The 14,166-nt window shown below is 48.8% G+C and overlaps 6 protein-coding genes across 7 annotated transcripts in view; 2 read left to right on the forward strand and 4 right to left on the reverse strand.

The window, feature by feature from the left end:
• Positions 1-14,166, forward strand: part of CSK (C-terminal Src kinase) — a 278,351-nt gene that overhangs the window by 183,571 nt on the left and 80,614 nt on the right. The gene's annotated exons all lie outside the window — the stretch shown is intronic.
• SCAMP5 (secretory carrier membrane protein 5) overlaps positions 1-14,166 on the forward strand; it is a 201,334-nt gene that overhangs the window by 136,266 nt on the left and 50,902 nt on the right. The window lies entirely within an intron of this gene.
• The window catches only part of ULK3 (unc-51 like kinase 3), a 297,486-nt gene that overhangs the window by 128,382 nt on the left and 154,938 nt on the right, over positions 1-14,166 (reverse strand). The window lies entirely within an intron of this gene.
• SCAMP2 (secretory carrier membrane protein 2) overlaps positions 1-14,166 on the reverse strand; it is a 427,899-nt gene that overhangs the window by 120,506 nt on the left and 293,227 nt on the right. The gene's annotated exons all lie outside the window — the stretch shown is intronic.
• Positions 1-14,166, reverse strand: part of FAM219B (family with sequence similarity 219 member B) — a 128,456-nt gene that overhangs the window by 60,014 nt on the left and 54,276 nt on the right. The gene's annotated exons all lie outside the window — the stretch shown is intronic.
• LOC126960028 (cytochrome c oxidase subunit 5A, mitochondrial) overlaps positions 1-14,166 on the reverse strand; it is a 254,695-nt gene that overhangs the window by 38,874 nt on the left and 201,655 nt on the right. The gene's annotated exons all lie outside the window — the stretch shown is intronic.

Consider the following 14,166-nt stretch of genomic DNA (forward strand, 5'->3'; position numbering starts at 1 on the left):
CATCTCATGTACCCTCTAAATATAGACACCTATTATGTACCCACAAAAATGAAAAAGAAAGACTTTAAAAAAATAAAAGAGAGAAAGAAGGGAGGAAGATGGGGAGTTGAAGCCCTGGGGGCATTATAGAGCTACTGGATGCCTCTCTTCGGAAACTCCTCGGGACCGAAGGAGAGGCCCGGGGTCTCCTGCCGGGTGAGAGAAGCATTAAAGAAAGATGAGATTGGGGCTGTCAGGACTACTGATGGAAGGGAGGGAGTCTGAGAAGGGGCCCTACCCTCCCTAAAACTGCCCTCGGGCCTCGCCTGTCCTCCTTCCACCGGCCCCACGCAGTCAGGACTGAGGGAGGTCGGCAGATCTGGTCCCAGCCAGGGGACTGTGACGGGGCGTGGCGGGGAGGGACACAGAAAGCTGGGGCTGGCAGGCAACCGGAAAAGTGCTGGGGGCATGACGGTGCCTGGGATTGCTGGGCCTCAGTTGGAGATGAGGCTGCCAGACTATATTCTGTCTCCTCCCGCTGTTCTCACCTCCTGGGCATCAGCAGCAGCTCTCAGTCCCTGCTGTTCAGAACCGGGGTTTACCCCCTTACCACTTCTTGGGAGTGGCTGCGGCGCCTGGACCTTGGCACCCCAGTGTGTGAATGGCTGACCCCGTCTCCTGGTGGAATCAGGAACCCTCGGGGTATGCTCCGAACCAGGACTTCGGTCTCGCTCCAGTCTCCGTGGGCCCCACACAGCGGTGGGGGCTAGAGGCACAGCAGCCTTGGGAAGATACAAAGACTGTCCGCAGCGCGTAGCGGGGCGTGGAGAGCCGAGGGCTGTGTAAGGTCAGGCCCTGAGAAAAAGTCCCCGAAAGGCTGGAAGTAACGTTGGAACGGGCTGGTTGTGGAAGAAGCGAGCTCTCCGTCCCCGGGGCTATGCAAGCTTGGGCAGCAAGATCACTTGGAAGGGATTAGGCGGAGTTCTGTCATTTGGAGGAAGAGTCCTGGGAGCTTCGGGTTTGTGTAGGGCGAGGACAGGGCGGTTCTGCGTCCGGCCAGGTTGGCCCTCTATGACCCCACCGCCCCCACCCTCCTAAACTGCTGTAGAACACTCGCATTCACTGCTCTCCACAGTCGGTGAAGGGAGAACGCCGAAAAGGCCCGCATCCCCTCCTGCCGGTCCCCTCCTCTTCCCCCGCTCCCTCTGCAGCACTTAAAATGTAAATGTACATCGTGATTAGCCGCGGGGTCGCTAATTACAGCTGAAGCCATTCATTACACTGTCAGCGCGCGTCGCAGCCCGCCGGCTGTGCGCTCCCTCCTGGCCGCGGAGGGGCGCGGAGGGTGGGGGCGGGAGATGAGGAGAGTGAGGGCGGAAGGATGGAGTGCTGTGAATTAGGGTAATGTAGCAGGCCCGGAGGAAGCTGAAGTGGGAGAGAGCGGGCAGCGAGCGGGGGAAACAGGGTGGGCGGTGAAGGACGGGGCGGGTGGCCAGGAGAGAGGAGAAACGCGGGAGGCAGGAAGGGCAGGAAGGAATTGGGGCATGAAGTAGTGAGGACACAGGCAAAGGGGCTGTATGAGGGGGGAAACAGCGTAGGGGACATGGCGAAGGGAGAAAAAGCTGTGAAGAGGGTGGGAACCCCAGTGAGCGGCCAGAGTCAGAGGAGGGGAGCAGAGGGCTCAACTTCAGAAAGGCTGGTAAATAAAGTAGAGCATCAGTGGTGCACACCACACAATGGTTAGAAAAGTGGAATCAGTCAAGATGTTGTGTTAAAGGAGCTGGGTGCCAGCCATACACACAGTAGGGGAGCATTTATTTCCGTGTGTGTTTATAGATGTAAATGTATTTTTAAAATATCTGCAAGAAAACAGCACACTGACCTCTTGTTACCGCATTAAGTTTTCATTACCTTCTTTAAGAAAAGAACTATTAAATATGAATACAAAGTTAAATACAGAGTCTTGGAGCAGCTTGTATAAATGAGCTACTGACCCTGAAGCTTCATTTTCTATTAGCTTCTTTCTGCCTCTGTGTGACCTGGGACAATTTACTTAACCCATTTGCCTTGGCTTTGTCATCTGTAAAATGGGGCTAATTATAGTAATCTACCTCACAGAGTGATTATGAGACAGCCATCTTGGAACCTTGGCTGCTAAGTTCTTGGGGAATGTTAGCTGTTACTATTTTTCATATATTATTTGTGATTAAAATAAATTTTAAAAAAATTTAAAGGGATTGGGGAAAGAAAACTGGTGAAAAGGAAAAGAAATTGGGAAAGCCTCAGAAATAATAGCTGTTTTCACTCACAGTGACCTGGTGAGTGGCAAACTAGACTCCTTTCACCCTGGGAGGAGGTGTTGGTGTAGCTAGACTAGAGCCCAAGCCTAGCCAATACATCTCTGTTAAGGTTCCCTGGGACCTTTCCAGCAGCACACCCTACTTCCTGTGGACAAATCTCTCATGTTCACACTGAAGGGGGATCCCTGGTACAGCCCCCTCCTCTGTCTCCTGTTGCAGGAGGAGGATGAGGAGCTCTTTTTTTTTTTTTTTTTTTTTTTGGTGATGGAGTCTGGCTCTGGTGCCCAGGCTGGAGTGCAGTGGCAGGATCTCCACTCACTGCAAGCTCCGCCTCCCAGGTTCACCCATTCTCCTGCCTCAGCCTCCCGAGTAGCTGGGACTACAGGTGCCGGCCACCACGCCTGGCTAATTTTTGTATTTTTAGTAGAGATGGGGTTTCACTGTGTTAGCCAGGATGGTCTCGATCTCCTGACGTCGTGATCCGCCTGTCTCGGCCTCCCAAAGTGCTGGGATTACAGGCATGAGCCACCGCGCCCAGCGAGGTGCTCTTAAAACTGTGATCCTAGTCCCAGCCTCTTTGGGCAGGGACTTGGAAGCTTTCGAGTAGAGTCAGGAATCAGAAAGTTAGCAGGGCCAGAGGGAACTCAGATTTAGCAGGCACCCACCGAGTGCCCAGCATTGGGTCAGATGTGTTCAATCTCTACAGTCTTCCTTTCCAGGAAGGCATCATCATTGTTTGACAGATGTGAAACTGAGACCCAGAGAGGTCTCAGTTGCTCTATGTACCACAGCTAGAAAGCAGCAACCACAGATGTTTGAAACGAGAATTCTGACTCCCTTTACTATCTCAGCTGAATATAAGAGAAAAATAAACTTTTAAATGACTCACACTGCCCAAAGGGGTTAGCTTTGGGAGATGAGGGTGTTTCCACAGTGGGAAAGATGTGTTGGTGATCTGTTCTGCATAAAAATTACCCCACAGCTTAGCAACTTAAAACAGCAAACATTTGGCCAGGTGCAGTGGCTCACACCTGTAATCCCAACACTTTGGGAGGCTGAGGCTGGAGGATTGCTAGAGACCAGGAAGTTGAGACTGCAGTAAGCTGTGATTGCACCACTGCATTCCAACCTGGGTAACAGAGTGAGACACTGTCTCAAAACAAACAAACAATAAAACCCAAAAACAATCATTTATGATTGTGAGATCACACAATTTCTGAGGGTCAGAAATCCAAGAACAGCTTAAAGAGGTCTCAGCTAGCTCAGGGTCTGTCATGAGGCTGCAGTCAAGATGTCAGCTGGACATGGAGGATCTACTCCCAAACTTATTTCACATGTCTGTTGGTCAGAGACCTCTGTTTCTCCTCTGGTCTGATCATGACCTGGCAGCTGGCTTCCCCTAGAGCAGGTGATCAGAGAGAGACAAAGAGAGAGAGGGACAGAGAAAAGAAGCAGGAAGCTGCAGTGCCTGTTATGGGCCAGCCTCCTCTGAAGTTGCACGCCATCATTTCCAGTTTATTCTATTGGAAGGCAGCCCAGCCTACATTCAAAGGGAGGGGTTTTAGACTCCATTTTCTGAAGGGAAGGGTATCAAAGAACTGTAGGCATTTCAAAATCACAACAGAAGGGGAGTGTTTGGGAGGCAAATTTAGGAGGAGAGGGAAGAAGGAATCAACATATTGAAGCAAATACGTGGAAAGAACACTGGCCTTGAATCAGGCGAGCTAGATTTATTTCCTGGCATACAGCAAGCACCTAATAAATGTTTCAGTGAATGCAGGATTGACAACTTTTCTGAGACTGTTTTCACAGACATAAGAGCAGTTACCACCCCACATGCTCTCCTGAGGATTGAGTGGGATTATGGGTATCAGAGCTCTTTGTAAATGTAATAGTGCTGGATGATGATGCCTGGAAGTGAATGTGGTCTGGGACACAGGGAGAAGGCTCTGCCATACAAGAGCCTCTGCCCAGGCCAGGCATCTCTTCTATCAGACTGAGTCCCAGGCCCTGGGGTAGTGCTCTGATTCCAGCTCTCCTTCTCAGCTCTCTATCTCAGCCCCAGTCCAACCTCCTCACCATGGCTCAGTTCTAGGTATTGCTTTTCTCCTTGAGCCAGTCAGGACAGGAGCCTTACCACTGGCCATGCCCCTTGCCTTCAGGCCAGTCTTCCTCTTGTGCTGGCTCTGGCCCCACAGATGGGGAACAGGGGTTTGCAGTGCAGATCCAGTGAGTGATGCCATTTGAGGACAATAACCATTAATCTTGCATGAAATTCAATTACTCTCCTAGCAGATAGGCCAAGTCACCCGAGTCCTGAGTGGGAGAGGGGGGCCTAGAATGAATGAGGGGACGTGTCTGTGGAAGCGGAAAGGAGAGGAGAGGCAAAAGCATCCATGGGACCTGCTTCTCATTCTCCCCAAGACTGGGATGCTGCCACTGGTTACCCCATCTTCCTTCCAGACTCTAGAGGCAAGTGCAGCAAACACCCACTCACCTCGGCAACATCAGTGTTCCCAGGAGAGCTCCTATTCCTGAAAGACTTTCCACGAGCCTGCTGTGATGCCCGAAATCCTCCATTATTGCTTCCCTCCTTAGGATCAGTTTTGTCCTCTGAAGATAAAGTCCCTCCAAAACGGGAATTGATCAAAACAAAATAATCAGGATGCTTGAGAACCTCGGCATGGGAGGAAGATACAGAGCTGATAAAGTGAGGAATCATTATCAATTACAGCTGACATTTAGTTGGCATGTACTGTGTGCCAGACACTATACTAAGCACTTTACATGTACAAACTCATCACATACCACAAGCACTATGAGGTAGCTGCTACCCACTTCATGTGTAAAGTAGAGCCAGATCCAGAGACAGATGGTCTGGCTCCAGTGTCTGCTCTTAATCATGGCACTAGACCATTGTAGGAGGAAGGGGAGGCAAGGCAGAAAGCCACCAGCTATCATCAGGACCTCCCTGGCTGTCCATAATGAAGGGCACAGCACTCCAGGGCGAGTTCTGCTTTGCATTTGCCTGGTGTGGAAGGCATCAGGGCTGGTCCTTCTCCAGCACTGACCTGGGGCAGAGATAGGGTGCTTGGTTGGGTCGGCTTCCCTGGAAATATATGCCCTTCAGGGTGCACTGAAGTTTGTTTGTTTGTTTGTTTTTGAGATGGAGTCTCGCTCTGTCACTAGGCTGGAGTGCAGTGGCGTGATCTTGGCTCACTGCAACCTCCATCTCCTGGGTTCAAGTGATTCTCCTGCCTCAGCCTCCCCAGTAGCGGGGACTACGGGCACGTGCCACCATGCCCAGCTAATTTTTGTATTTTTAGTAGAGATGGGGTTTCACCATGTTGACCAGGATGGTCTCCATCTCTTGACCTCATCATCTGCCTGCCTCAGCCTCCCAAAGTGCTGGCATTACAGGTGTGAGCCACCTCACCCGACTGAGGTTTTTGTTTACAACTCAGAAAATGCTTGCCCATCTGATACCCAGAGGCAGCTAATGGGGTGGTTATGAGTTTGGACTCTAGAGCTCCACTGCCTGTGTTGGAATCCCAGCTCTGCCACTTACTAGCTGTGCCCTTGATCAAGCTATGGAACGTCTCTGTGCCTCGGTTTCTTTCCCTGTGAAATGGAAACAATGACAATAGTACTCTTAGAATTGGCTCAGGTTAGGCCGGGCGTGATGGGTCGTGTCTGTAATCCCAGCACTTCGGGAGGCCAAGGCGGGCAGATAGCTTGAGGTCAGAAGTTTGAGACCAGTCTGGCCAACAGGGTGAAACTCCATCTCTACTAAAAATATAAAAATTAGCCGGGCATGATGGCACACACCTGTAATCCCCGCTACTCAGGAGGCTGAGGCAGGAGAATCGCTTAAACCTGGGAGGCGGAGTTTGCAGTGAGCCGAGATTGGGCCACTGCACTCCAGCCTGGGTGACAGAGTGAGACAGAGCACAAACAAACCAAAACAAAACAAAAAACCGAAAAACGAAAAACAAAAAAATGACTGTCTTAGGTTATACCCCAGTACTTCCATGGAGTTGTCACCCCGGGTTTCAGAGATAGGCTAAATCCCTTGTCTATAGACTCAGCTTCTGAGCATTAAAGCTTATAGGGAAACCGGTGGTGCAGGAATGGGGTAAAAAAACATGGGGAGACAGAAGGGGGATGTTGACTTCCATGTGGCAGCCAGCACTGTTGGGCCTCAGCTGTTCATTGACAGGCAGGACTGCAGGCCCAGTGGTTTTGTTTTGATTGTGTGTGACTGAACATTTTCTGCTTCATTTCAATGAGAGTTGGATATATCAGCTTTTCTGAATGCTACATACATATAACCCTTCTTCCTTCACATCCGGTTGAGTCAGGCTCATGACAAACAATGTAATTTCATTGCTGTAGAGGCCCCTAGGGTCTGGAGTACTGGGAAGAAGCCAGGAAATTGTTCCCTTTTTCCTGGGTCACCTCTCTTCATGACAGTTGTTCCTTTCCCACCTCCCCATGATCGTGAGAGCAGAAACAGCATTTTTCACATGCTACCCTTGACACCTCCATCCCCCAGCCTGCCAGCCTGGAACAGAGTCCCAAGATCAAGCTGGATGAATTGGGGTTCCTCTCAATTCCAGGAGACATTTGGTCAAATTCTCTTTATGGCCACGAGGGTAATTACTACCAGATAATTGTCTTCCTTCTCTTGAACCAACAATGAAGTAAATCAAGTGTGCCTGCCATCTACTCTGAAGTAAATCACAAAGCACCCTGTATGTATTCTCCCAGAAGATAAATTTTATACATTTCAACAAGGAAAAAGAACACATTTTGTTTGCAAAATTCCTGGGAGAACTCTCTACTTCTCTCTGCCCAGAAATTATGTGTACCTGCTGATGAATGACCTGCCTGGTGAAGCTGCCTTGGGAGAGATAATAGAGTTGTGATTGGATGTCACCAGCTCTCATCATACCTGCCCTGGGAGAAGTCACGGGAGCAGGCAGAACTCTGCCCTCCGATGAAGTGGTTGTCTTCTTGTAACCACAGATCTTCCTTCACTGGGGTTGTGGGCACACATTTACGATTCTGCCCTGAAGTCCAAGTGAGGTACACCGTTCCAGTGTTTTCAAAAAACAAGCCCTTTTTTTTGTTTTCAAAACTCATGTTTTTATGTGACAGTTTCAGGTTTTTATTTTTAATTTTTTAATTTTTTTTTTTTAGACAGAGTCTCACTCTGCTGCCCAGGCTGGAGTGTAGTGGCACGACCTTGGCTTACTGCAACCTCTCCGCCTCCTGGGTTCAAGCAATTCTCAAAAAAAAAACAAAAACAAGGCCTGACATGTATATATAGGAATGGGAGGAACTGTTGACAGCCATCTCTGCAGACAATCTACCACATCAAATAACTCATTTTTTTTTGTTCTCAAAAAAAAACAAAAAACAAAACAAAACAAAAAAACAAACAAACCACAAATCACCTTATTTAGTGGCTAAAATAGCAATTTTTTTTTTTTTTTTTTTTTTTTTTTTTTTTTGAGACGGAGTCTCGCTGTGTCTCCCAGGCTGGAGTGCAGTGACCGGCTCTTGGCTCACTACAAGCTCCGCCTCCCGGGTTTACGCCATTCTCCTGTACAGGCGCCCGCCACCTCACCCGGCTCGTTTTTTGTAATTTTTAGTAGAGATGGGGTTTCACCATGTTAGCCAGGATGGTCTCGATTTCCTGACCTCGTGATCCGCCCGTCTCGGCCTCCCAAAGTGCTGGGATTACAGGCTTGAGCCACCGCGCCCGACCCGATGTATTTTTTTTCTTTTTTACTATTATAATTTTGTTAAAAAATAGAGATGGGCTGGGTTCAGTGGCTCACGCCTATAATCCTAGCACTTTGGAAGGCCGAGGCTAGTGGATCTCCTAAGGTTAGGAGTTCCAGACCAGCCCGGCCAACATACTGAAACTCCATCTCTATTAAAAACACAAAATTAGCCAGGCATGGTGATGGGCACCTGTAATCCCAGCTACTCGGGAGGCTGAGGCAGGAGAATTGCTTGAACCCAGGAGGCGGAGGTTGCAGTGAGCTGAGATCAGTGTAGCCTGGGCAACACAGCAAGAGTCCATCTCAAAAAAAAAAAAAAGAGATGGGGTCTCACTATGTTGCCCAGACTGGTCTTGAACTCCTGGGCTCAAGTGATCCGCCCACCTCAGCCTCCCAAAGGTCAGAGGTTACAGGCGTGACCCACCGTGTCCAGCCAATGATGTATTATTTCTAAACACTTTGTTTTGTCTGGGTTCAGCTGGGCAGTTAGTTCTTCTGCTCTACTTAATGCTGGCTGTGGTCACTCACATGGCTTCCTTCAGCTGGGAGCTTGACAGAGGTCAGAACACTCAAGATGGCCTCATTCATATGTCTGGTGCCTCTGCTGGGGTGTCTGGAAGGATGGGGGTGCTGGCTGGGCCTCTCTATTCATGGACTCTAGCCTAAGCTGCCTTCTTGAGTGGCTTGATGCCAAAACTGAAAATGGGAGCTGTGAGGCCTTATAAGGCCTAGACCTAGATGTCACACATTATCACGTCCTCTACATTCCATTGGTCAAACCAAGATACGTGTCTAGACCAGATTCAAGGGATAAGGAAATAAACTGCACCTCTTGGTGAAAGGCCTGACATGTATATACAGGAATGGGAGGAACTGTTGACAGCCATCTCTGCAGATAATCTACCACATCAAGTAACTCATGTTTTTTTTTGTTGTTGTTGTTTGGTTTTTTTTGAGATAAAGTCTCGCCCTGTCGCCTAGGTTGGAGTGCAATGGTGTGATCTCAGCTCACTGTAACCTCCGCCTCCCAGGTTCAAGTGATTCTCCTGCTTCAGCCTCCCAAGTAGCTGAGATTACGGGTGCCCGCCACCACGCCCAGCTAATTTTTGTTTTTTTAGTAGAGGCGGGGTTTCAACATGTTGGCCAGGCTGGTGTCAAACGCCTGACCTTGTGATCCACCCGCCTCGGCCTCCCACATTGCTGGGATTACAGGTGTGAGACACTGCGCCTGGCTTAACTCATGTTTTTAAACAACATATCTGTAGGTCAGTTTAGCCCAAGGTTGCAACTTTTTTTTTTTTTTTTTTTTTTTTTTTGAGACAGAGTCTCTCTTTGTTGCCAGGCTGGAGTGCAGTGGCGCGATCTTGGCTGACTGCAACTTCTGCCTCCCAGGTTCAAGCAATTCCCTGCTTCAGCCTCCCAAGTAGCTGGGATTACAGGCGCCCACCACCATGTCTGGCTGCTTTTTTTTTTTTTTTTTTTTTTTTTTTTAAGTAGAGACGGGGTTTCACCATCTTGGCCAGGCTGGTGTTGAACTCCTGACCTTGTGATCCACCTACCTCAGCCTCTCAAAGTGCTGGGATTACAGGCATGAGCCACCACACCCAGCCTCCTTTTATTTATTTATTTATTTTTATTTTTTATTTTTTATTTTTTATTATTATTTTTTTTTTTTGAGACGGAGTCTCGCTCTGTCGCCCAGGCTGGAGTGCAGTGGCGCAATCTCGGCTCACTGCAAGCTCCGCCTCCCGGGTTCACGCCATTCTCCGGCCTCAGCCTCCCGAGTAGCTGGGACTACAGGCGCCCGCCACTGTGCCCGGCTAATTTTTTCTATTTTTAGTAGAGACGGGGTTTCACCATGGTCTCGATCTCCTGACCTTGTGATCCGCCCGCCTCGGCCTTCCAAAGTGCTGGGATTACAGGCGTGAGCCACCGCGCCCGGCCCTTTTATTTTTTTTAATTTAAATTTTATTGTTTTTGAGACAGAGTCTTGTTGTGACGCCCAGGCTGGAGTGTAGTGGAGCAATCAGGGCTCACTGCAAACTCTGCCTCCTGAGTTCAAGCAATTCTCCTGTCTCAGCCTCCCGAGTAACTGGGATTGCAGGTGCCCACCACCACACCGGCTAACTTTTTGTATGCTTTTTTTTTTTTTTTTTTTTTTTTAGTAGAGTAGGGGTTTTACCATGTTGGCCAGGCTGGTCTCGAACTCCTGACCTCAGGAGATTTGCCCGCCTCGGCCTCCCAAAGTGCTGGGATTACAGTTGTGAACCACCGTGTCTGGCCGCACCCAACTAGTTTTTGTGTTTTGTTTGTAGAGACAGGGTTTTGCCATGTTGACCAGTCTGGTCACGAACTCCTGGCCTCAAGTGATCCACTGCCTCAGCCTCCGAAAGTGCTGGGATTACAGGCATGAGCAACCATGCCCAGGGCAAATTTTTTTTTTTTTTTTTTTTTTTTTTTTTAAAGACAAGGTCTCACTGCTGTTGCCCAGGGAGGTATGCAGTGGCACTATCACAGCTCATTGCAGCCTCAACGTCTCAGGCTCAGGTGATCCTCCTGCCTCATTTTTAGAATTTTTTTTTTGTAGGGATAGGGGTCTTACTATGTTGCCCAGGCTGGTCTGGAACTCCTGGGCTCAAGCAATACTCTGGCCTCGGCCTCTTAAAGTGTTGGGATTACAGGTGTGAGCCACCTTTCCAGGCCAAGGTTGTGACTTCTACTTGAAACCTGGAAATGCAGGGGCTTTTTTTTTTCTCCTTTTTTTTTTTTTGAGACAGAGTCTCACTTTGATGCCTAGGCTGGAGTGCAGTGGTGCGATCTCGGCTCACTGCAACCTCGGCCTCCCGGGTTCAAGCAGTTCTTCTGCTTCAGACTCCCAAGTAGCTGGGACTACAGGCATGCACCACCATGCCTGGCCAATTTTATATTTTTAGTAGAGACGAGGTTTCACCACGTTGGCCAGGCTGGTCTTGAACTCCTGACCTCAGGTGATTCTAGTTTGGGATTTTTTCCACCCATCAGCCTGAATCCCAAAGCTGTCTAGTTCCTAACCTGAAGGGAAGAAGGCCAGGTGATTGGCCGGGCGCGGGGGCTCACGCCTGTAATCCCAGCACTTTGGGAGGCCAAGGCAGGCGAATCACCTGAGGTCAGGAGTTCGAGACCAACCTGGCCAACATGGTGAAACCCCATCTCTACTACTACTAAAAAAAAAAATTAGCTGGGCATGGCGGCACATGCCTGTAGTCCCAGTTACTTGGGAGGCTGAGGCAGGAGAATTGCTGGAACCTGGGAGGCAGAGGTTGCGGTGAGCCAAGGCTGCACCGCTGCACTCTCCAGCCTGGGCAACAAAGTGAGACTCCGTCTCAAAAACAAACAAACAAAAAAACCCCAAAAAACAAGGTGATTATGAGATCTCTTTATTTATTTTATTTTTTATTTTATTTTTAGAGGGAATCTCACTTTGTCGCCCAGGCTGGAGTGTAGTGGTGCAATCTTGGCTCACTGCAACCTCTGCCTCCGGGGTTCAAGTAATTCTCCTGCCACAGCCTCCCTAGTAGCTGGGATTACAGGCGTGTGCCACCACACCCTTTTAGTAGAGACAGGGTTTCCCCATGTTGGCCAGGCTGTCTCAAACTTCTGACCTCAAGCGATCTGCCCTCCTCAGCCTCCCAAAGTGCTGGGATTACAGGCGTGAGCACTGTGCCTGGCCTATTTTATTTTTTTGAGACAGAGTCTTGCTCAGTTGCCCAGGCTAGAATACAGTGGTGCGATCTCAGCTCACTGCAGCCTCCACCTCCCTGGTTCAAGCAATTCCCCTGCCTCAGCTTCCCAAGTAGCTGGGATTACAGGCGCATACTGCCTCGCCCGGCTACTTTTTTTGTATTTTTAGTAAAGACACGGTTTCACCATGTTGGCCAGACTGGTCTTGAACTCCTGACCTCAAGTGATTTGCCCTCCTCAGCCTCCCAAAGTGCTGGGATTACAGGCATGAGCCACCACGCCCCACCTATTTTATTTTTGGAGACAGATTCTCACTCTGTTGCCCACACTGATGTGCAGTGGCATAATCATAACTTACTGCAGCCTTGAACGCCTGGGCTCAAGGGATCCTCCTGACTCAGCCTCCTGAGTAACTGGGACTACAAATGCGAGCCATCATGCTGGCTAATTTTTGAATTTTTTGTAGAGATAGGGGCTTGCTATGTTGCCCAGGCTGGTCTCGAACTTTTGGCCTCAAGTGATTCTCCCACGTTGGCCTCCTAAAGCTCTGGAATTATAGCTGTGAGGCACTGTGCCTGGCCTGAAATCTCTTATTTATTTATTTATTTATTTTTTGAGACAGAGTCTTGCTCTGTTGCCCAGGCTGGAGTGCAGGGGTACAATCTCAGCTCACTGCAACCTCCGCTTCCTGGCTTCAAGTGATTCTCCTGCCTCAGCCCCCTGAGTAGCTGGGATTACAGGCGTGTGCCCCACGTACAGCTGGCTTATTTTTGTATTTTTGGTAGAGACAGGGTTTCACCATGTTGGCCAGGCTAGTCTCGAACTCCTGACCTCAGGTGATCTGCCCACAGCCTCCCAAAGTGATGGGATTACCAGCATGACCCACGACGCCTGGCCCTGAGATCTCTTTTAATATCCTGTAGTGCTCACCAACTTTGACTTTAGCCTGAGGAGTCATTGCAGAATTTTAATCAAGCCTGTCTTGATTAGATTAGTACTTTAGAATGTTCACACAGGATGCTAAGGGGCCTTTGTTCCAGTTATCAACTGCTGCATAACAAATTATCAAAAATCCAGTTGTGTAAAACAATTATTTATTTATTTATTTATTTACTGAGACGGAGTTTCGCTCTTGTTGCGCAGACTGGAGTGCAATGGCATGATCTCGGCTCACTGCAACCTCTGCCTCCCGGGTTCAAGCAATTCTTCTGCCTCAGCCTCCCACGTAGCTGGGATTACAGGTGTGTGCCACCATGCCTGGTTAATTTTTTTGTATTTTTGGTAGAAATGGGGTTTCACTATGTTGGCCAGGCTGGTCTCGAGCTCCTGACCTCAGGTGATCCACCCACCTCGGCATCCCAAAGTGCTGGGATTACAGGCGTGAGCCACCACGCCCCGCCAAAACAATTATTTATTATGCTCACAGATTCTGTGGGTCAGGAATTTAGGCAGGGCACACTGAAGATGGCTTTGTTTCTTCTCCATGATGTCTGAGGTTTCAGCTTGAATGCTGGGGCTGAATTAATGGCAAAACATTATCTCTAAAAAAAAAAGTTAAAAAAAAATTTTTACAGCAATGGTCCCAAGTGCTAGGATTATAGCTGTGAGCCACCACACTCAGCTTATTATTATTATTATTATTATTATTATTACTTTTAATCATTTAGTGCTGGGCATGGTGGCTCATGCCTGCAATCCCATCATTTGGGAGGCCGAAGTGGACAGATTACTTGAGCTCAGTTTAAGACTAGCCTGAGCAACATGGTGAAGCCCCATCTCTATAAAAAATACAAAAACCAGCCAGGTATGGTGGTGCATGTCTGTAATCCCAGCTACTCAGGAGGCTAAGGTGGGAAAATCACTTCAATCCAGGAGACAGAAGTTGCAGTGAGCCAAGATCGTGCACTGCACTCTAGTCTGGGTGATAGAGCAAGACTGTGTCTCAAAAAAAAAAAAAAAAAGTAATAATAAAGAGAAACATTAATTCAAAGAAATAAAACTAGAACAGTGGTTATTAAAGTGTGGTCCTTAAAGTGTGATCCAGGATCTTTGAGGGTCCCCAAGACCCTTTGGTGTGGGAGGATGTGCAAGGTCAAAACTATTTTTTTTTTTTTTTTTTTTTTTTTGAGACACAGTCTCGCTCAGTCGCCCAGGCTGGAGTGCAGTGGCGCGATCTCGGCTCACTGCAAGCTCCGCCTCCTGAGTTCTCGCCATTCTTCTGCCTCAGCCTCCCGAGTAGCTGGGACTACAGGCGCCCGCCACTATGCCCGGCTAATTTTTTTTTTTTTTTGATTTTTAGTAGAGACGGGGTTTCACCGTGTCGGCCTGGATGGTCTCAATCTCCTGACCTCGTGATCCACCCGTCTTGGCCTCCC

This window comes from Macaca thibetana, chromosome 7, assembly GCF_024542745.1.
Source record: "Macaca thibetana thibetana isolate TM-01 chromosome 7, ASM2454274v1, whole genome shotgun sequence".
In the NCBI taxonomy this organism is placed as follows: domain Eukaryota; kingdom Metazoa; phylum Chordata; class Mammalia; order Primates; family Cercopithecidae; genus Macaca; species Macaca thibetana.